The sequence below is a fragment of the Dendrobates tinctorius genome, unplaced genomic scaffold (assembly GCF_039654945.1).
Source record: "Dendrobates tinctorius isolate UK_male_01 unplaced genomic scaffold, ASM3965494v1 ptg000064l, whole genome shotgun sequence".
Taxonomy (NCBI): domain Eukaryota; kingdom Metazoa; phylum Chordata; class Amphibia; order Anura; family Dendrobatidae; genus Dendrobates; species Dendrobates tinctorius.
In genome coordinates, this window is record NW_027361732.1 from 22,110,753 (window position 1) to 22,133,740 (window position 22,988).

Below are 22,988 nucleotides of genomic sequence, written 5' to 3' on the forward strand. Positions count from 1 at the left end.
GAACACTTTTTGCAGCCAGACAGGAGTCTTTCAAATCTTGTTTGGGAGATTTTCACCCATTCTTCCTTGGAAAATTCTTCCAGTTCTGTGAGATTCCTGGGTCGCCTTGCATGCACTGCTATTTTGTGGTCTAGTCACAGATTTTCGTTGATATTCAGATCAGGAAACCGTGAGAGTCATTGTAAAGTCTTTATCTTGCAACTTTTGAGGCAGCATATTGTGGATTTTTCTGTGTGTTTAGGATCATTATCCATTTGTAGAAGCCATCCTGTTTTCAACTTCAGCTTTTTTACAGATGGTGCTATGTTTCATCAAGAATATGTTGAAATTTCATTGAATTCGTTCTTCCCTCTACTAGTGAAATGTTCCTCGTGCCATTAGCTGCAACACAACCCCAAAGCATGATTGATCCAGCCCCATACTTAATGGTTGGTCAGATGTTTTTTTCCCTAAAACGCTTTGCCTTTTATCTCCATGCAAACCTTTGATCATTGTGGCCAAGGAGTTTTATTTAACCCCATTGTTCCACATGACTTGTTTCCAAAATGCATCAGACATTTTAGATGTTCTTTTGCATACTTTGGATGCTAAATTTTATAGTGAGGACACAGGAGAGGTTTTCTTCTGATGATGCTTTATGTTGTTCTTCTCTCTTCTAGATTTTGCTTTTATATTAACCAGCCTTAAAGTCTGATTGTCAAGGATTTTTTATTTCTTATCTCATATGCAATGTTCTTAAGATTCTGCAAAAACATGTTATGGGTACATAACATGAGTTAAATTGAGTTACATTGCTTAAAAAAGACATCAACAAACTGGAGCAAGTTCAGAAAAGAGCGACCAGAATGGTGACCGGTCTGCAAACCCTGTCTTATGAGGAAAGGTTGCAGGATTTGGGAATGTTTAGCCTGCAAAAGAGAAGACTGAGAGGAGTCTTAATAACTGTCTACAAATATCTCAAGGGCTGTCACATTGCATAAGGATCATCTTTATTCTCAATTGCACAAGGAAAGACTAGAAGCAATGGGATGAAACTGAATGGGAGGAGACACAGATTAGATATCAGAAAAAACTTTTTGACAATTAGAGTGATCAATGAGTGGAATGGTCTGCCAGGAGAGGTGGTGAGTTCTCCTCCAATAGAAGTCTTCAAACAGAGGCTGGACAGACATCTGTCTGGGATGATATAGCGAATCCTGCTTTGCGCAGGGGGTTGGACCAGATGGCCCAGGAGGTCCCTTCCAACTCTACGATTCTATGATTCTAAATGGTATAAAATGGTATAAAAGCCAGTATTCTTGTGTGAATGAACAGAAGATTGACTTTTTCACAACAAATGTGTATTCTTTTCTCTGAGCGCTTGTTATTTGGGGCCTTATCTCTTAATTCAGCCTCACTGGCGAACCGGCTTATCTGACTTTGAAACTCTTATTTGAAAATAATTGACAAATCTTTATTACACAAATTTATTATAAAAAAACACAAGGGTTCTAAGGTAGTACATGATTAGACAACATATGGTACATTTAGGTAAAGAAGAGGTGTCAATTCATTCAAAAAAGTTCTTTATGGCGCATTTTTTTATCTGAAAAAACTAACTTTAGTCTATATATGGAACTTCACATGATAACCCTCAACATAGAATAAAAGAAAAAAGAGAGGCCTAATTATACCAAATAAATAGCTTTAATTTATATATCTCAATTAATATGCTCCATACAAGTGTGCAAAATATTGCTTAGATGTTCAAATATGTTCATTTAACCGCCATCTTTTGGACCTAACAGGGGTGTTATCCTATCAACACTAATAGAGCAATTCCCACTTTGAAGTCCCCACTAAAGTTCATTATATGTGCGATGCAGAGAGTACCAATCACTATTTAGTGTTTATATATAGCCATAATTAAATAACAATAAAGTGCATCACAGAACAAGTAAATTTAAAGTGCAAATAGTGTATTGTAATGATGCTGAAATAGTGCAGGGCAACCCTTACAACATAACATATATAAGCCTTAAATAAACATACCACAAACTCAATCCCAAAGGACCACGTGTAGGGACCCCTTAGGGGCACGTAGTCCATTGGGATTGAATTTGTGGTATGTGCATTTAAGGCTTATATATGTTGTGTTGTGAGGGTTGCTCTGCATTATTTCAGCATGTGTCTTCTTTAACTTTAGGCCTTTTAGAGATCATTTCATCTTCAACTTGCTTAACTGTTCACAAAAACAGTAATTTTGACCAGGGGTGCCCAAAGTTTTTCATGCCACTGTAGGTGGTTCTGAAGCAGCAAAATGTCTGGAGGAATTCTTGGCTAACACATTTATAGCATTTTGAATCTGCAGTGTGAAAAACCATAAAGTTTGCAGCTTTACAAGCATTTTTGAATGATTAATATATTTTTTTTTTACTTTCATGCACATTCTCCTTTTTCAAATGAGAATTATAAATGGTTATCTATAGTTAAAAAACAGTATAACAATAATTTAATTTGCTACAAGTTATTCAGGAAGAAAATGAAATGATTTTTATAAGCCTATGTGAGCTTAGTTTAGACTAATATTCTGATTGTAGAGTGGGAGGAATTTATTGCTCAGGTGGGGGAAGAAGAAGAGATTAGAGATGAGTGGATCGATCTGTGGAGGATTGTGTTCGAAACAAATTTTCTGAAATTAGCAACTTCACGCAAATTTGAACATTCTATGATTCAATTCTTGGTTCATAAAGAAAAATGTACCATTCATCAATTCCCACACTGCTGTAGAATCACAGAGCAGGCTAACTTAGTCATTTTCCAGATCCAGACTCGCTGTGTTATTCTCTTTCTCTAACTGAGGCAAGTGAGGCCTTCAGTTCTTTGGATCTTATTGTGGGGTCTTTTGTGACCTCTTGGATGAGTCATCACTGAGCTCTTGGGGTAATTTTGGACTGCTGGCCACTTCTGGGAAGGTTCACCACTGTTCTATGTTTTCGCCATTTGTAGATAATGGCTCTTACTGTGGTTTGTTGGCGTCCCAAAGCTTTAGTAATGGCTTTATAACCTCTTCCAGACCAATAGAAATTATCACTTTGCTTCTCTTTTGTTCCAGAATATCTTTGGATCCCTGTATGATGTTTAGCTTTTGAGGATCTTTTGGTCTACATCACTTTGTCAGGCAGGTACTATTTAAGTGATTTCTTGATTGAGAACAGGTGTGACAGCAATCAGGGTGTGGTTGTGGCTAGGGAATTTGAACTGAGCTTCACAAAGATGGGATAAATCACAGTTAGTTGGTGTTTTAAGGGGGCAATCATTTTGTCACACAGGGCCCTGTAGGTTTGGATTCCTGAAAAACTGGATTTTGTGTTTACTTGTGTTATTTTTGTCCAATATTTTTATTTGTTTGGTGATCTGAAGCATTTAAGTGTGATAAACATGCAAAAGAAGAGGAAATCAGCAAGGGGCAAACAATTTTTAACACAACTGTACATCAGTTTTCTTTTATAGGATAGGTGACCAATTTCAGGTCTGTAGAGGTCCAACTCTTGACACCAGAACAATCAACTATTTCAAAAATATATGGTGTGCTGTGAGGGCACTCTCTGCTGTCTATATGCACACCATTTATTTAGTGTAAAATATTTTAGCTTTTTTATTTATGCAGATAGTCATTGCTATGTAAAAATGGGAAACACAGTAGCTCTTGCTCGAGTGCTGATTTCCTGGCATGCAGTTATTTGGTGGTGGTAGCAAAATTCACCACTTCACCATTATAATATAATGATCAATTCTGATATTTATATTTTACTGTATAAACTCATAAAAAAGCTAGATTGCAAATACAGACATGTTTTTTTCTAGTTTAGCTGAAATATTCATATTTTGATATGAATGAATTAAAACATGGTCATTAAGTTTATGATACCTAAAGGCTAAAATTAGGCAATTATATCCAGGTTTAATCATGCACTATATACTAGTGAAGAAGTTACAAAAAGTATATGAAGGCTTTGGGCATTGGAGAAAAAGAAAAAGGAAATACTAAATTATAGGCGCCGCCTCAAGTTTTTAGCAAAAAAATCATACTGTAAAAATTCAAGCACTGCAAGTTAATTCACTGGTTTATACACAGCAAGGTGCAAGCATTATCTGAAAATGATCATAATTTAACAATTAATAAAAAATTCAAACTTTTAATTTACTTACAAACTGGTAGGTTATTGCCCTTGCATGAAAACTATTGTTCATTTTAAGCTATGATACTGTTCAATCTCATGGAGTATATATAATGCTAGCTGGAAAAGCCCAACTGTAAGGTTATGTATTTTATGGCAATGCATAGCAAGTCTTTCAGCAAGTAATGAACTTGGCATTCCAAGCTGTTTAGTCATACATCAGTCATTTTCTATTCTGTTAGTGTCAGATGTTTGTAGGATGATGAATGGCCACTTCTGACATCAGAACTTGACAACAACCAAAGGCGCACATTCAGTCATTTATAATCATGCCATGTTGCAAATGCAGCTTTCAAGAAAATGCCCTGCATTAGTTTCTCTAGTTTAATATACATCTATTACATTTAGTACTTTTAAATGATGGACAAAGTAAGCTTGTAGCAAAAGAACAGGAAAATACTAAGAAAAGTAAAAGAAAGATCCTTGCTTTTGTTCTCATTAAATAAGGTAGTAAATAAACACAAGAAGTATACTATTATATCTATTTCCTAATACAATGGCTGGTGAAAGTATTCGCCACCCCTGGCTTTTTAAATATTTTGTTACATTACCGCTAGTGTTGAGCATTCCGATACTGCAAATATTGGGTATCAGCCGATATTCGCTGTATCGGAGTTCCGATACCGAGTACCGATATTTTTACAATATCAAATACCGGAATCGGAAGTTCCCATAATGCAATGAGCCAGTTGTGTTAGCCATGTTAACTAATGGCATGGCTGTGATTGGCTGCTGAAATGATGTCATCATGATGCACGGTCTGTGCGGGCCTGCCGGGGGTCTGTGCGGGCCTGCCGGGGGTCTGTACGGGCCTGCCGGGGGTCTGCATGGGCTGCCGGGGATCTGTACGGGCCTGCCGGGGGTCTTTGCGGGCCTGCCGGGGGTCTGTGCGGGCTGCCGGGGGTCTGTGTGGGCTGCTGGGGGTCTTTTCAGGCTGCCAGGGGTCTATTCGGGCTGCCGGGGGTCTGTGCGGGCCTGCCTGGGGTCTGTGTGGGCTGCCAGGGGTCTGTGCGGGCTGCCGGGGGTCTGTGCGGACCTGCCGGGGGTCTGTGCGGGCCTGCCGGGGGTCTGTACGGGCCTGCCGGGGGTCTGTGCGGGCCTGCCGGGGGTTGTGTGTGTGTGCAGGCATCGTCTGATGGGACTACAAGTCCCATCGGGCTATGCCTGCTATAATGACAGTGATTGACACATTAGCCAATGATGGGACAGTAGTAGTCCCATCATCCGGCTAATGTGTTAAATGTAAAAAAAAAAAACATACATACTACATATATACAACATTCATACAACATACATACATACTAGATACTACATACATACTTCATATATACTACATTCATACAACATACATACATACTACATACATACTACATATATACTACATTCATACAGCATACATACTACATAATACATACATACTACATACATACTACATTCATACAACTTACATACATACTACATAATACATACTACATATATAATTCAAATTCAAAGAAGCTTTATTGGCAGGACTAAATACACATTAGTTTTGCCAAAGCAAGTGTACAAAAGGGAATAGGGATAGGGACTGTAGGGATGTCGGGTAGGGGCTGTAGGAAAGGTGGATGGGGGCAGATCCAGGATGGGGCTATAGAAGTCCATGGCATAGGGAAGGTGGATGGGGGATAGGGCAGATCCAGGGTGGGGCTATAGAAGTCCATGGCATAGGGAAGGTGAATGGGGGGCATGGGGCAGATCCAGGGTGGGGGCCATAGAAGTCCATGACATATCATAGTTTTCTTTCTCGCAGTCTATGACATTCGCTCACATATTGCGCTGCTATCTCCACTGCTCTCTCTTCTTCCCCCAACAGGATATATGTTTTCTCCTCCTCCTTCATGGTGATGAAATCCGGGAAGAGATGTGAGAGTCTCCTGAAGTGAGTGTCCCTCACTGCTGAGTATTTGGGGCAGTGTAGCAGGAAGTAAGTCTCATCCTCCAGGGCCTCCTGGTCACAGTGCTGGCACTGTCTTTCCTCCTTGGGCTTGTAGCTCTGCCTGTGTTGACCGGATTCGATAGCCAGACTGTGGGCACTGAGTCTATACTGGCTCAGGATCTTGCGGTCTCCGGGGTCCGGGAGTTTCTCCAGGTATGGGGCCAGTCTGTAGTCTCTCTGTAGACTCCGGTACATGGTCAGTTCCTGTGAGCTGATGATGTCATTCTTCCAGTCACTTACGTACCTCTCCTGGCCTTCATCTACCATCTTCCTGATTCCGGCTTTTGTCAGGTTGTTGTGATTGGTGTTCTGGTCAGGTTGGGTTTGTACATTCATACAACATACATACATACATACATACATACTTACATACTACATACATACTACATACATACTACATATATACTACATTCATACAACATACATACTACATAATACATACATACTACATATATACTACATTCATACAACATATATACACACTACATACATACTAAATATATACTACATTCATACAACATACATACATACTATATAATACATACATACTACATATATACTATATTCATACAGCATACATACATACTACATACTACATAGATACTACATTCATACAACATACATACATACATACTACATATATACTACATTCATACAACATACATACATACATACTGCATACATACTACATACACTCACTGGCCACTTTATTAGGTACACCATGCTAGTAAGGGGTTGGACCCCCTTTTGCCTTCAGAACTGCCTCAATTCTTCGTGGCAGAGATTCAACAAGGTGCTGGAAGCATTCCTCAGAGATTTTGGACCATATTGACATGATGGCATCACACAGTTGGCGCAGATTTGTCGGCTGCACATCCCTGATGCGAATCTCCCGTTCCACCACATCCCAAAGATGCTCTATTGGATTGAGATCTGGTGACTGAGGAGGCCATTTGAGTACAGTAAACTCATTGTCATGTTCAAGAAACCAATCTGAGATGATTCGAGCTTTATGACATGGCGCATTATCCTGCTGAAAGTAGCCATCAGATGTTGGGTACATTGTGGTCATAAAGGGATGGACATGGTCAGCAACAATACTCAGGTAGGCTGTGGCGTTGCAACGATGCTCAATTGGTACCAAGGGGCCCAAAGAGTGCCCAGAAAAAATTCCCCACACCATGACACCACCACCACCAGCCTGAACCGTTGATACAAGGCAGGATGGATCCATGCTTTCATGTTGTTTACACCAAATTCTGACCCTACCATCCGAATGTCGCAGCAGAAATCGAGACTCATCAGACCAGGCAACGTTTTTCCAATCTTCTACTGTCCAATTTCGATGAGCTTGTGCAAATTTTAGCCTCAGTTTCCTGTTCTTAGCTGAGAGGAGTGGTACCCAGTGTGGTCTTCTGCTGCTGTAGCCCATCTGCCTCAAAGTTCGACGCACTGTGCATTCAGAGATGCTCTTCTGCCTACCTTGGTTGTAACGGGTGGCAATTTGAGTCACTGTTGCCTTTCTATCAGCTCAAACCAGTCTGCCCATTCTCCTCTGACCTCTGGCATCAACATGGCATTTCCGGCCACAGAACTGCCGCTCACTGGATTTTTTTTCTTTTTCGGACCATTCTCTGTAAACCCTAGAGATGGTTGTGCGTGAAAATCCCAGTAGATCAGCAGTTTCTGAAATTCTCAGACCAGCCCTTCTGGCACCAACAATCATGCCACGTTCAAAGGCACTCAAATCACCTTTCTTCCCCATACTGATGCTCGGTTTGAACTGCAGGAGATTGTCTTGACCATGTCTACATGCCTAAATGCACTGAGTTGCCGCCATGTGATTGGCTGATTAAGAAATTAAGTCTTAACACACAGTTGGACAGGTGTACCTAATAAAGTGGCCAGTGAGTGTATGTAGTACGTATGTAGTATGTATGTATGTTGTATGAATGTAGTATATATGAAGTATGTATGTAGTATATATGTATGTTGTATATATGTAGTATGTATGTAGTATGTATGTATGTTGTATAAATGTAGTATATATGTAGTATGTATGCATTTATGTATGTTGTATGAATGTATGTATGTTGTATGAATGTAGTATATATGTAGTATTTATGTAGTATGTAGTATGTATGTATGTTGTATGAATGTAGTGTATATGTAGTATGTATGTATTATGTATGTATGTATGTATGTTGTATGAATGCAGTATATATGTAGTATGTATGTAGAATATAGTATGTATGTTTTTTTTTTTTTCAATTCAACACATTAGCCGGATGATGGGACTACTACTGTCCGATCATTGGCTAATGTGTCAATCACTGTCATTGCAGCAGGCATAGCCCGATACCACCAGGACCGCACAGACCCCCGACAGCCCGCACAGACCTCCGGCAGGCCCGCACAGACCCCCGGCAGCCCGCACAGACCCCCGGCAGGCCCGCACAGACCCCCGGCAGCCCGCACAGACCCCCAGCAGGCCCGCACAGACCCCCGGCAGGCCCGCACTACCCCCCGGCAGCCCGCACAGACCCCCGGGAGGCCCGCACAGACCCCCGGCAGCCCACATAGACCCCCGGCATCCCGCACAGACCCCCGGCAGGCCTGCACAGACCCCTGGCAGGCCCGCACAGACCCCCGGCAGGCCCGCACAGACCCCCGAGAGGCCCGTACAGACCCCGCCCGCACACACAGACACGCACAGTGTCCGCCCATGCACCGCCCACACTCTTCCCCCCTCCCGAACTGGATGTGCAAGTAAAGAAAGGGTTTACTTTAATTCCGATAGTTGTGCCCTATTGACTTGCATGGGTTTCTGGTATCGGAATCGGCGATACCCGATATCGATCTGATCCAATCCGATCCGATATTTCCCGATATCAGAAGGTATCGCTCAACACTAATTACCACTTCAATTAAAATATTTTTGTAGTCCTATTTGGGTGTGAAGCATCAGCACTAAATAGTCTAAGCTGGTGAAGTGAAGTGAGAAAAATATAGCATAAATTAAATTTATGGAACAAAATAACTATAAATTGGCATGTGCATATATTTTCATCCCTTTTGTTGTGAAGCCTCTAAGATTTTTTGGTGCAAACAATTTCCTTCATAAGTCATATGCTCAATGAAAGGAAGTCCACCTGTGTGCAATCTATGTGTCACATGATCTGTCAGTACATACACACCTTTTCTGTAAATCCACAGAGGTTGCAACACCATTAGGCAAGATACACCACTAACCAAACAACACCATGAAGACCAAAGAGATCTCCAAACAAGTTCGGGACAAAGCTGTTGAAAGTACAAGTCAGGGTATGGCTATTAAAAATATTCCAATCTCCGATGATCCTCATCAACTCTATTATCATTAATTTGAAATAACACGGTACTACATCAAACCTGGCAAGAGAGAGCCACTCACCAAAACTCTCAGCCCGAGCAAGGAGGGCATTAGTCATAAAGGCACAGACCTCAAATGTAATCCTGAAGGATTTGCAGAGTTTCCAAGCAGAACTTGAAGTATCTGTCCATACAACCACAACAATTCATACACTTCACAGAGGTGGGCTTAATGGAATAGTGGACAGACAAAGCCTTTACTTGAACCCAAAATTGTAAAGTTCCATTTGAGTTTGTAAAAAAGAAATGTGAGAGACTCCCAAGTGTATGGAGAAAGGTGCTGTGGTTAGAAAAGACCAAAATTGAGCTTTTTGGTTGCCAAGGTAAATGCTATGTCTGAAGCCAAATCAACTCAGCTCATCACCACAAGAACACCATCCCCACAGTGACACATGGTAGTGGCAGCAACATGCTGTATAAATGTTTTTTGGCAGCAGGGACAGAGAAATTGCTCTGAGTCAAGGGGAAGATGAATGCTGTGAAATACAGGGATATTTTTGAGCAAAACTTGCATCAGTCTGTCAGTGATTTGAGATTGGGGCGGAGATTCAACTTCCAACAAGACAAAGATCCAAAGCATACTGTTAAAGCAACACTCGAGTGGTTTAAGGTGAAGCATGTAATGTTTTTGAGTGGCCTAGTTAAAGTCCAGACATTAATCTAATTGATAATCTGTGGTCAGAACTGAATTTTGCTGTTCACCTGAGGAAACCATCTAACTTGAAGGAGCTTGAGTCAAAAATTCAAATGTCTAGACGTAGAAAGCACAGAGACTTATAAAAAGCAACTAGCAACTGTAATTTCTGCAAAAGGAGGCTTTAAAAAGTACTGAATTTAGTGGGTGAATAATTATGCATGCTGACGTTTTTAGTTATTTTTTTCTATTTGTTGTTGCATCATAATAAAGAGAAAACCAAATGTTCACAGATATAGACATTCTTTAGGCCTCCTTTGCATGTCAGTGTCTCTGGTACATGTGGTGACTGTTTTCATATAAATGGGTCTGTGCATGTCAGTGTGTTTCCACATGTTAAGGAGAGAATGTATGGCATATGAATATATGCTAAAATCAAGCTTATAACATCCATATGGATGCTTTTCAAATTAAATGCTTATGTGTTCTTTAATTTAATCCTGCCAATAAGCTAACCTTCAGTAGACTCTGACATGATTAATCTATGAATGGAAACTGCACCTGTACTGGGGGTATCAGTCTCCACAACTGTCATTTCCCACAGAAATCAAACACCATTAGCTATAAGTGTTAGATAAGGTAATATTCAAACACCTTGTTTTCTCTTTAAATACTCTGCATTTCAGCCAATAAAACCAGAAATCATTTGAGACACAATTGCTTGCATTTGTATCTGATTTCTCTGGCCTTAAAACCTCACATTCAATTTGGCTGCAGACAATTAAGATGAGAACACACGCATCCAGTGTGCACTAACATACACACCATGTGTCTGTAAGCAAAACCCTCTGACATGTCCATTTTTTATCGGCAGCACAGGCTGGAAAATGTTCCACACACATGCACAGTAATGACACATGAATGACATCCGTGTGTCATCAGCATGACACGTACCGCTGCTTTGGAAAAAGTGGTACAGTTTGCGCTGTTCCTAGGCACCGGGTGCTGAAAGCAGTTCAGATCATTGTCTCCTGGTCTCCTTGAGATCAGCATGACCAGGTGACAATGATGGGAGTTGTATTCAGCACCCACTGTGTATATCATGTGTCGAATAAAGTTTAATTAAAACAATGGTGTGGCTCCCACATAATTTTAATAACCAGCAGAGGGAAATTCCACAGCCGTGGATTGATGTTAATAATCTGGAAAAGGGAATAATATCCCAAAATATCCCAAATATTCTCAGGCTATTAATAAAAGCTCATAGTTCTTTGCTTAGCCTTTACTGGTTTGTTTACAGAGGGAACCCATGAAAAAATGAAGTAGAGTTCCCCTATTTCTTACCAGCACAGGCTTAATAGACAGCTTTGGGCTGACATTAATAGTTTGGGAAGGGGTCAAGGATATTGACTCCCCACCCAGGCAACCAATATTATCCCTCAACTGCTACAGAAATAGCACATCCATAAGATGCTCCAAATCAGGCACTTAGCCTCCCTCTTCCCATTTGCCCTGGTGCGATGACAAGTGGGGTTAAAGGGTTGGGGTTGATGTCAGCTTTGTATTGTCAGCTGACATCAAGCCAAGAAATTAGTAATGGAGATGTGTCTATAAGAAGCCCCCATTACTAACCCCATTGTCATATTGTAAAAAATACACAGCAAGAATAAAGTCCTTTAATTCAAAGAAAGACACATACTTCTTAATTTGAAATAATCACTCTCCACCATTATTTTCCCCTTTATTACTGTAAAAATATTTGAGCCCACGCCAATTTTTTTTAAAATTCTTTATGTTACACATGATGTACACAGCGGGTGCTGAATACAACTCCCATCATTGTCACACAGTCACACTGATCTCAGGGAGACTAGGTAACGATGATCCACACTGCCTTCAGCACCCAGCACCTGGGAGCAACGTGAACTGTACTGCTTTTTCCCAGGTGCTGGTACGTGTCACAATGATGCAGGGCATACGGAGGGCATACGGAGGGCATACGGATGCTACATGTTTGTAACACATGGAAATGCATAGCTCCGGTACTGGTTTTTCCTTTACCGGAAATAGTAGCACATGTATGAGAGCCCTTACATGAGCTGATGGAAACCCTAAATAAAAAAAACTGTGAAATTCCAGGTTGTGAAGTAGCAAAACACAGAAAATGGCAAGGGGTTGAGTATTTTTGCAAGCTTGTGTATATTGAAGTAGTATACTGGATTGGGAAAAGAGTTAGCAACCACTTAAAATGTCATTGTTAAGTCTCCAAAGGAAATACACTAAAAGAGAGCACTCTAAAGGCTTGATCACAACACCTTATTTTCCATCCAGGTGCGATCCGTCAAAACATGGTGTTAAAATATAATAATACAGTACATTCGCAACCTGGGGTCTACTGTGCAGAGATGTAAAACTGCAGCTAATGTGAACAATGGCGAATTAAAGGCAGCGAAGCAGCAAAAAAAATTTACAGTGTTAACCATCACAATGTGTGAGCAAAAAACTAAATTCCAAGCTCGGTTACTCCACATTGCAGTAACGTACAGCAGAACACTGAGTGCTATACCCTGTTAACCGGTACAGGGAAACAGCAAATATGATACTAAGTGAAACCCATCACATAAACCCCAATACCTAACTTGGGTGACACCTCAACAGGAACTAGTGAACCTCTCCCCAATGCCACTTGAGGCTGTGACTCTTTCTGATGCTTGGTACATTTATTGACAAAGTGACTGACTCGCAAGCAGGCAAAACAAGTCGGCTGCGGATGTATAGAGCGGGAGATTGGGTCCGCTCGAGAGACGTCCATGGGCCCTACAGTGTCATCAACCAGAGTTGGGGGCACATAATCTTGGCGAAGTTTGGAGCCAACAGAACCCTACATTTAGTATGAGCTTGCTTCAAACCATGCTCAACATGCTGCAGATCTATGCTGGTGGACACTGATATCAATTCCTCAAGGGTAGTTGGAATCGCCCTAGTGTCCAAAGCATCCCTGACATGATCTGCTAATCCCCTCTAGAAGATAGGTATTAGGACCTTATCAGGCCACTCCAACTCGGTAGACAGGGTATGAAACTAAATGGCAAACTGGCTAACCAAGGACGAACCCTGAGCTAAAGCCAGGAGTTGGAGTTCGGTATCATGAGTTACTTGTGGCCCTCAAAAAACCTCTTTCAGTACACTCAGAATACGAGAGACGCTAAGGATCAGGTGATATTCTCATTCTCATAATGGCGTAGCCCACTCCAACACCCTACCTGACAAAAGGGAAATTATAAATCCCACCTTGGTACACTCTGTTGGGAATTGTGAAGACATTAAGTCCAGGTGGATTGAGCACTGATTCACAAACCCTCTACAAGCCTTGCTGTCCCTGAAAACTTTTTGGGCAGCAAAAAATGCGGCACAGAGGAAACAGAAGCCGAAGCAATAACCTTAGTAGCAGCTTTGATGGCTGCTTGTGCAATCATTGCTGCGAGGTCCACAGCTGAATAAGCCCGCTCAAGAGTGGCCAACCTACTCTCAAGCTGCTGGACGTACTGCGGAAAACAATGATCATCCACCATTGCTAGCCAGACCCTGGCACTAGTATACTGTTAGGGCTGGCAGAACGCACTAAATTAAATATAATTATAAAGTGCGTTCACAACCCGGGGTCCATTATGCAGAGATGTAAAACTACAGCTAATGTGAACAATGGCGAATTAAAGGCAGCGAAGCAGCAAACAAAATGCACAGTGTTAACCATCACACTGTGTGAACAGAAAACTTAGTTCCAAGCTCTGTTTCTTCACAGAGCAGTAACATACAGCCGAACACTGAGTGCTATACCCTGTTAACCATCAAAGGGATACAGCAAATATGATGCTAGGTGGGGTCCCTATCGCTCCCCCCAGGGTAGTCTAGGCTGGTAGTTGTGCTCGCTTTGACACTCAGTTGTGCAACTGCCTGTTCGACTTAGAACGCCCGCTAAGCCAAGCGGGCGTTCCCACCCTACACTGCCTGCCTAGACACACAATCACTGCTATAAGAGCAGCCAACACACATGTGCTCACAGAGTGGTAGTATATCCACACACAATCACAAATGCAAATGATACTAGCACACAGGCGTGCACCATTTATACCTTAATCTCAAGTCCAGACAGACAGGACCTTGCCTATGGACCAATCTGAAGCTGCCACATCACTAGAGCAGCTAACATCTGAGCAGCAATGAGAAGGCGCTACATCACGGACTTGCTCAGTATAGTGAAATCTGGACTTAGGCTCCAGAGTGCAATGCAGCATGTGTATAAAAGTAGTCACCATAGGCTTAGCTGGAGAGACAGCAGTAAATAAACATGCAGCACGATCCTGGGCAAGGCACTGAGACTGGAGTTTGTGCTGAGCAGTCATCCCAGCAGCTGAGCCTGAATGGGAGACCAAAGCACCAGACAAGGCCTGAGATCCATCCTGCGCAGCATCCCATCACCTAACACATGGAATTTCATGCGGACCAATGTTATTCTATCCATACAAATGTTCAAATTTGATCTCATACTTGGATCACACATAGCCATACCAGTCAATGAATGGGTAACTATCATTGGACTGCATCGAATGATATCACACTGACACAATGGAAAAGATGAAGAAATTTAATTCTCATCTTCGCCTTTGGTTCTCTCACCCATGAGAATTGGATCACACTACGCTGACAATTTGATCAAATTCTAACAAGTGTTTGATCAGATTGTCATTTGCATAATCAACTCCATTCTCTTGGACAAGAGACTCTACAATCGTGTGCACCTAGCCTAATGAGTAGAGCGCATTTCATTACAAATTACATTCAGCAACTTGAGGCTCCTTAGGTTATGTTCACGTGCAGCACTTTATTTCTGCATTAGTAAACCTGCATTTTACAGTACCTGCAAAAGCTATGAAATTTGAGAAATCATGCACACATTTTTTATATTTATAGTTAAATTTGATCTTTGAAGTGTTTTGAAATTGCAGCAAGTTAATATTGTCATTTTTTGAGGCATTTTTTCACCCATAGAAATCAATAAGAAAGGGGAAAAACCCAGCAAAAAACAGGTTTTGCTGTGTTTTTCTTTCAGCTTTTTTGCTGTTTTTGGTGATTAAAATACATATTTTTTATACATGTGCTGTAGGTAAATCACACACATAATCCACAGCAAAAAAAGCTGCAAAAAGGTAGCAATTAGCTGCATTTTATTCACAGCCTTTTTACTGCCAAGAGGGAATGTTTTGGCTGCAGAAACAAATACACTGCAAAAACATTGCCTGTGAATCTAGATTTAGACTTCATTAGCTCAAGATATCAATATCATGGTTCTATAAAGGTAAGTCTTCTACTCCTGTTAAGAATTTAAGGCCGGGGTCACACATGCGAGAAACTCGCACGAGTCTCACATCTCATTCGCCGGCATTCAGGACCGGAGCGCCCAGCTGCATGTATTTCTATGCAGCTGAGCGCTTTGGTCCCGACTGCCGGCGCCAGTGCCAGGTATTTAGATGCGAGACTTGTGTGATTTTCTCACATGTGTGACCCCGGCCTAAGGATGTAACTATGCTGTACACCTGCGATTTTGGATTCAGTTTTTAAACCTAAGGCCGGCGTCACACTAGAGAGAAATATGGACGAGTGAGAGGCGTACAAACCACACATTGCACTCGGACCAATGTTTCTCTATGGGGCAGCTCCCATCAGCCGTGTTTTACGGGCTGAGAAAATCACAGCATGCTGCGATTGTCAGCGTCTTACACCTGTAATACGCCAATGCAAGTCTATGGGGGCGCAAAAAATACGGATTACACACGGACCAGACGAGTGACTTGCGAGAAATACGCACCCGGTGTCCTTTAACAAAAGCCGGCAATTCATTTTGTGAGACAGTAAAATCACACTGACATGTTTAATAAAGAAACAAAAGAATAGATATGTACACATAGAATACATATATATATATATATTTAATATATAAAGCTCAATGTGGGTGTGTATGTATGTTTGTGTGTATGTATGTGTGTGTGTCTGTGTCCGGGATTTGCATCCGCACCGTCGCAGCTACAGCCACAAAATTTGGCACAGTCACATGTCTGGACCCCGAGAGTGTCCTAGGCTATGTTGTGAGGCGAAATTTTAACCCTGCGCTTTCCAATTCACCAAACAATTTTCCCCCTATCTACAGAAAGGGGAAAAAGTGTGTGTGTGTGTCAAGCCCTGCCCCTCATTATGATGTCATAAAGGTTGCCATGGCGACACTGTTGTCATCATAGGTTGCAAGCCCCGCCGCTCATTATGATGTCATAATGGTTGACTATGGGATGGAGGATGTGTGATGGGTATATGGGCACTGGACTATGGGATGGAGGATATGTATGACGGGTATATGGGCACGGGACTATGGGATGGAGGATTTGTGATGGGTATATGGGCACTCGACTATGGGATGGAGGATATGTATGACGGGTATATGGGCACGGGACTATGGGATGGCGGATATGTATGATGGGTTTATGGGCACGGGACTATGGGATGGAGGATATGTATGATGGGTATATGGGCATGGGACTATGAGATGAAGGATGTGTGATGGGTATATGGGCACTTGACTATGGGATGGTGAATATGTATGATGGGTATATGGGCATGGGACTATGGGATGGCGAATATGTATGATGGGTATATGGGCATGGGACTATGGGATGGAGAATGTGTGATGGGTATATGGGCACGGGCCTATGGGATCGTGGATATGTATGATGGGTATATGGGCACAGGACTATGGGATGGAGGATAATTATAATTTGTTATAACTAACCACAGTTAGTTACTGTGCCCGGGCAGTGCCGGGCTCTTCAGTTAGTATATATATACATGTCATTGAGACACATATCTATTATATAAAGCTCAAGTGTGTGTATGTATGTATGTCTGGGATTGGCATCCGCACCGTCGCAGCTACAGCCACAAAGTCACACATCTGGACCCCGAGAGCGTCCTAGGCTATGTTGTGAGGCAAAATTTTAACCCCGTGCGTTCCAATTCACCAAACAATTTTGCCCCTATCTACATAATGGGGAAAAAGTGTGTGTGTATCAAGCCCCGCCCCTCATTATGATGTCATAATGGTTGCCATGGTGACGCTGATGTCATCATAGGTTGCAAGCCCCGCCGCTCATTATGATGTCATAATGGTTGACTATGGGATGGAGGATGTGTGATGGGTATATGGGCACTGGACTATGGGATGGAGGATATGTATGACGGGTATATAGACATGGGACTATGGGATGGAGGATATGTATGATGGGTATATGGGCACGGGACTATGGGATGGAGGATATGTATGATGGGTATATGGGCACAGGACTATGAGATGAAGGATGTGTGATGGGTATATGGGCACTCGACTATGGGATGGCGAATATGTATGATGGGTATATGGGCATGAAACTATGGGATGGCGAATATGTATGATGAGTATATGGGCATGGGACTATGGGATGGAGGATGTGTGATAGGTATATGGGCATGGGAGTATGGGATGGAGGATGTGTGATGGGTATATGGGCACTCGACTATGGGATGGAGGATATGTATGATGGCTATATGTCCACTTTTTTCACATTTAATTTGGAGTGCTGCCTATTTTTTATTTTATTAACTCAGCTGTTTGGACACAGCTGAATAGGTTTTGCACAAATTGTAGAATTTTGGTAGTGCTGGCCTTTTTTTTAAAATATATATATATATATTTATATTTCATAGTGTTCTACATAGCAGAATAGCCGCTAATTCAATTGCCGGCTCCTGGAAAATCATTCCTAAACCCAACATGAAATGACACATGGTTTACATAAAGTAAACCATTTCATTTCATGTATTTTTTATATGTCCCTGACTAATAATTAGATTATGGTTTGTGTGTAAAATTTGGTACATCTAGGTGTTAAATTAAGGGGTTAATTCGTTTTAAAAAATATGTGGGCTCCCACGGTAAAATTGCAACCAGAGAGGTAAAGCAGGTGAGTGAGGGCAGATTTTAATAGCCTTGAAAGGGACCATTGTTTTTGCCCCACCCCCAGATACAAAAATCTGTAAGATGCGCCTTTTCTGGCACTTATCCTCTCTATTCCCATTGCCCTGTAGTGGTGGATAATGGGTTAATATTAATGTGTTAATGTCACCTTGCTATTGGAAGGTGACATTAAGCCAATTAATAATAGGGGTGTCAATTGGACACATCCATTATTAACCCTAGACTATTAAACGGTTAAAAAACACACACAGACATTAATGAAAAATTATTTTAATGAAACAAATACACCAAGATTTTGACAAGATTTATTCCTCTGCTAATCTGAAACGAAACCATCGACCTGTAACAAAAATAAAACTTTTTTTTTTTAAATATCCTTACCTCTCCGCTGCTCAGTCACATCCTCCACTCCAATCCACCAGAAGGGGTTAACTGGTTTACAAAGGGGACCGGTGCTAATCTGGTGTAGGATCTATGCCAGGGAAACCTCACACAAGTGGCTTGCATGGCTCACATCCTCATCCTGATAGTGCAGCAATTTCTCCACCATGATCCTGGTCTGGGTGAGCTGCTACAGAAAGCATGGAAGCTGTGCGCTCATTTCCGCCATTCACACACCTCTGCTCATCGACTTGAACCGATAGAGAGGTCTTTGTCCATGCCAGTTAACAGGTTGATATGCGATGTGCCAACATGGTGGAATTCCACTCTGCACATGTTGCAGCGATTTGGCAGCAGCAATGAGACTTGATGCAGTATGTCATGTCGTATAGCCTGGACCAACACAGTATGGATGTGGCGCATATCATGTTTTCGGAGTCGGCACAGATTAAAGACCTATACACCCTTCTGCACAGTTTCAAAATGGCTACTAAGACAGTTAGCACTGACAGCACCCTCATCAGCATTACTATTCTGGTCATTTATATGTTGGAACAAACTTTCAAATGCCTGCAGGAAGAGATGATGGTACTAGAAGAAGAGGAGAAAGCAGAAGAAGATGCGAAATGGACAACATTGTCTCTAAGTTCCAGAGTGTCGTCACAAAGGCGGGTGCCAAGGAAGGATGGATTATTGTGATTGAGATGGGCGGGTGATAACAAGCTGCTATCAAAGGTGCAATATCTGAGGAACAAGTAAAGGAGGAAGAGGTGAGGGGCAAGCAACTGTCAGATGAAGATAATCCTGTTCATGGTTGGTGGGAGGGGACAGAGGAAAAAAGCATCATTGTTACCTAGCCACCAAAGCATGGGTTTGGACCTCATGGTAGAGCATAACATATGAGTACCTTCTTGCAGCATTATCTGCAACTTGATCCCTGTATAGTTATGATTAGGAATACTGCTGCTTACTGGGTTGCCACTCTGTTAGATCCACAATAAAAAAAATTTTTTTACCAGATGCTTCCCTCCCTGTAAAGGGACCTGCGAATGCTGGAGTATCGAAACACAACCTCAAAGGAGCTTTTTCCCAAGACAGCAGTGAAGCACACGGTTTGCATCACAGCTCTAGACTTCCAACCTCCAGCATGTCAATTCGTCAACGTCAAAACATTAGCAGCAGCAGTGGAAGAAGCAATTTCTGTGAGTCCTTTGACACTTTTTTAGACCAGTCCATGCACCAGCAAAACAGAATATAAGTCTTAGGCTGTGTGCACACACTGCGGATTAGGTGCGGATTCATCCGCGCGGATTTTGTACAATCCGCAGGTGAAACCGCAGGTCAAAAGACCTGCGGTTTTACCTGCGGATTGCTCTGCGGTTTTGCCCTGCGGTTTTTCATCTCCTCAATGGAGGAGATGGCAAACCGCAGGGGAATCCGCAGAAAGAATTGACATGTCAATTCTTTCTGCGGATTGAAAACCGCAGATAATCCGCGCGGAAAATTCCGCACCGTCTGCACTGCGGTTTTTGATTCCCATAGGGAATCATGGTACTGTACACCGCAGCAAAAACTGCTGCGGGTCCGCAGCGGCCAAAACCGCTGCGGAACCGCAGCAAAATCCGCAGCGTGTGCACACAGCCTAACACGTGGTGAACGAATGTAGAGGATGGTGCAGGAGTATCTAGAACTGAAGATCAGTATCATCAGGTCTTTCAAAATGTATGAGTGGCCTGAGTTCACCTCACACACCATCGTTTTCTCAGAATGTGTCTTCAGTGCTGCTGGTGGTATCCTGATGGATAAGCATAGATGGCTGTCCCCTGAAAGTGTAGACTGACTAACTTTCATCAAGATGAACAAGTCATGGATTTCCATGGACATTTGCACCCCAATCACAGACTCTACAGACTAGGTGATATTACATTTTTTTATTGTGCTGAATTAATGTCACATAACTGCACTCATAGAATCATAGAATCATAGAATCATCTGTGCACTAGGGCTGGCAGAATGCACCAAACAATAAAGAGGTAGTACACAGGGGCATTCGCATGCCAGGGTCCACCGTGCAGAGATGTAAACTGCTGCTTGGTAATGGCTGATGCTATATGGCGGTCTAACAAAGAGCACACGCGGGTTAACGTCACCCAGTGTGTATAGAGGCGGACTCTGTCCTTCACAGAACCGCAATACTGTGGAACATAAATGCCGTAGCCTGTTAAAGCCCACAGAGCTTGGCAAAGTGAGCACTTAGTATAATGTCACAGAACTCTGCCCCAAGGACACAGGGTCAGAGTCCCTCTAGACCCACTAAGCGTTCAGCATCGCACCTGCGGACGCCACTAATAGACGCTGGCTGCCGTGGAGTGCAGACAAAGTGCACTGTGGTGTACAGACAAAGCCACCACTTGGCAAAGGGTTTGTTCTTGGTTTTTTAATTACAGAGAAACATTGCATGACTTTATATGGCCTGGGAAATGCCATGGTGGGGGCACATTCCAGGAGGGACACCTCCATCGTCCCTCACAGCAGCGTAATACAGTAATCCTCTTTAGGTGTCCACTGCTTCCACCTGCTTCCTGGAGCCCGATTCCCAGGTGCCTGGGCTGTAAGTGACCAAGCTCCAGGTAGTGCCTGAGCCCCCGTCATGTAGAAATAGGCAACAACCACCTATCACCTGCACCATTAGCTGCTCACACATTGGAGGTGGTGAACCCCAAGAACAGTGCAATCTCTTGGGGGTGGTAGTAGCCCTGTCTCAAGTCACCTCAAGGAACATCTCACAGGCCCATTCATTACTTAAGAAAGGTTCATCATGCTCCTTTCCTTCTGGGATCACAGTCCATGCATACCAGCAATGTTGCCCCTCCATTTGAGGAACATTACTCTAGTTTCAGTCGTCAGCTATTGCAGCCTTCAAGGCAAGTGTTCTGTCTCCACTACCTTGTGGTTAAATGAGATGTGATAACAGGTCACAAACTCTTCAATAGCCCCCATTCTGTCACAAACTCTTCAATGGACCCCTTCTCTGCTAACGGTCACTAGTAACTATCACTTTCCGAGATTCCAACTCTTGGGACCTTATGGCTTGTGGGCCCAATAACATTTGTACAGACCTGACCCTGGCTTGCCTCCTTATCTCTTCCAACCAGCCTAGGACCCACAATTCACTCACCAGTTCCTCAATCTTGGCTCTCTAGTCTGCAGTCTGCAGCATCCAATCTGGGTTCAGGCTTTTGTGGGTCCAGAATATTTGCTGAATCATGAACACAGGCTACTGTCACCTCTTCTGTTGCACCAGCTCCCTCTGTCTCAATATTCCTCCAGTCACTCCCTCTGCCATCTTTATCACCCACTAAGCATATTACACTTTATCGATAACTAACTGAATACAGTAAAAAAAAATATTACTTTTTGGAGTGTTATAAATCACATAAATGTACCCCAGATCACATAATTATATATGGCTGAGAAATGTAGGCTTATAAAAGAAGAATTTTAAGGTCATGCAGTGGCCTAACCAGTCTCCAGACCTTAACTCAGTCGAAAATTGAGCTAAAACTCAAAATTGGTCGGAGACAGCCTCAAAACCAGAAAGATGGAGAAGTGGGCCAAAGTCCCTGCTGCAGTGTGTGCAAACTTGGTCAAGAACTACAGGAAATACCTGATCTCTGTATATGCAAAATAAGATTTCTGCACCAAATATTAAGTTCTAATGTATAAAATGATTATTTCATGCAATAAAGTGCAAATTATTTACATAAAAATCAAACAATGTGATTGTCTCGATATTTTGTAAGAATTCTGTCTCTCACAGTTAAAGTGTACCTACAATAAAAATTACAGACTTCATTCTTTGTAGGTTGTGTAACGTTCCACACAGTCTGTGGATGAGGATTACTCACGTTGCCGGTCTCGAGGTAAACACTGGCACACTCAGGGTTAAAATGAGTCCATTCGGTTTATTTTCTCCATAAACCATGGAAGCATGAACAAAAGGCAAACAGTCTTACAGCAACACAAAAACAGTCCTTAACTGGGCCTTGTTCCCTCAGGCCCTGTGCACACACAGGCCAGGGCAATGTCCAGCCCGGATGCTCTGTCTTGAGCCATACATACAGGAGGGCTTCTCCTTCTTCCACACAGAGACCACTCTCACAGTGTCCCACCTGGACACATGGACTCCAACCTACTCTCTCACATGTGAAACACACCTTCCTTAGATAACTGTAACCACACCCAGTTACCTATCACATGGCTAGTCACATGATCATTGCCTCATCACAGGTCATCAAAATTCACAAC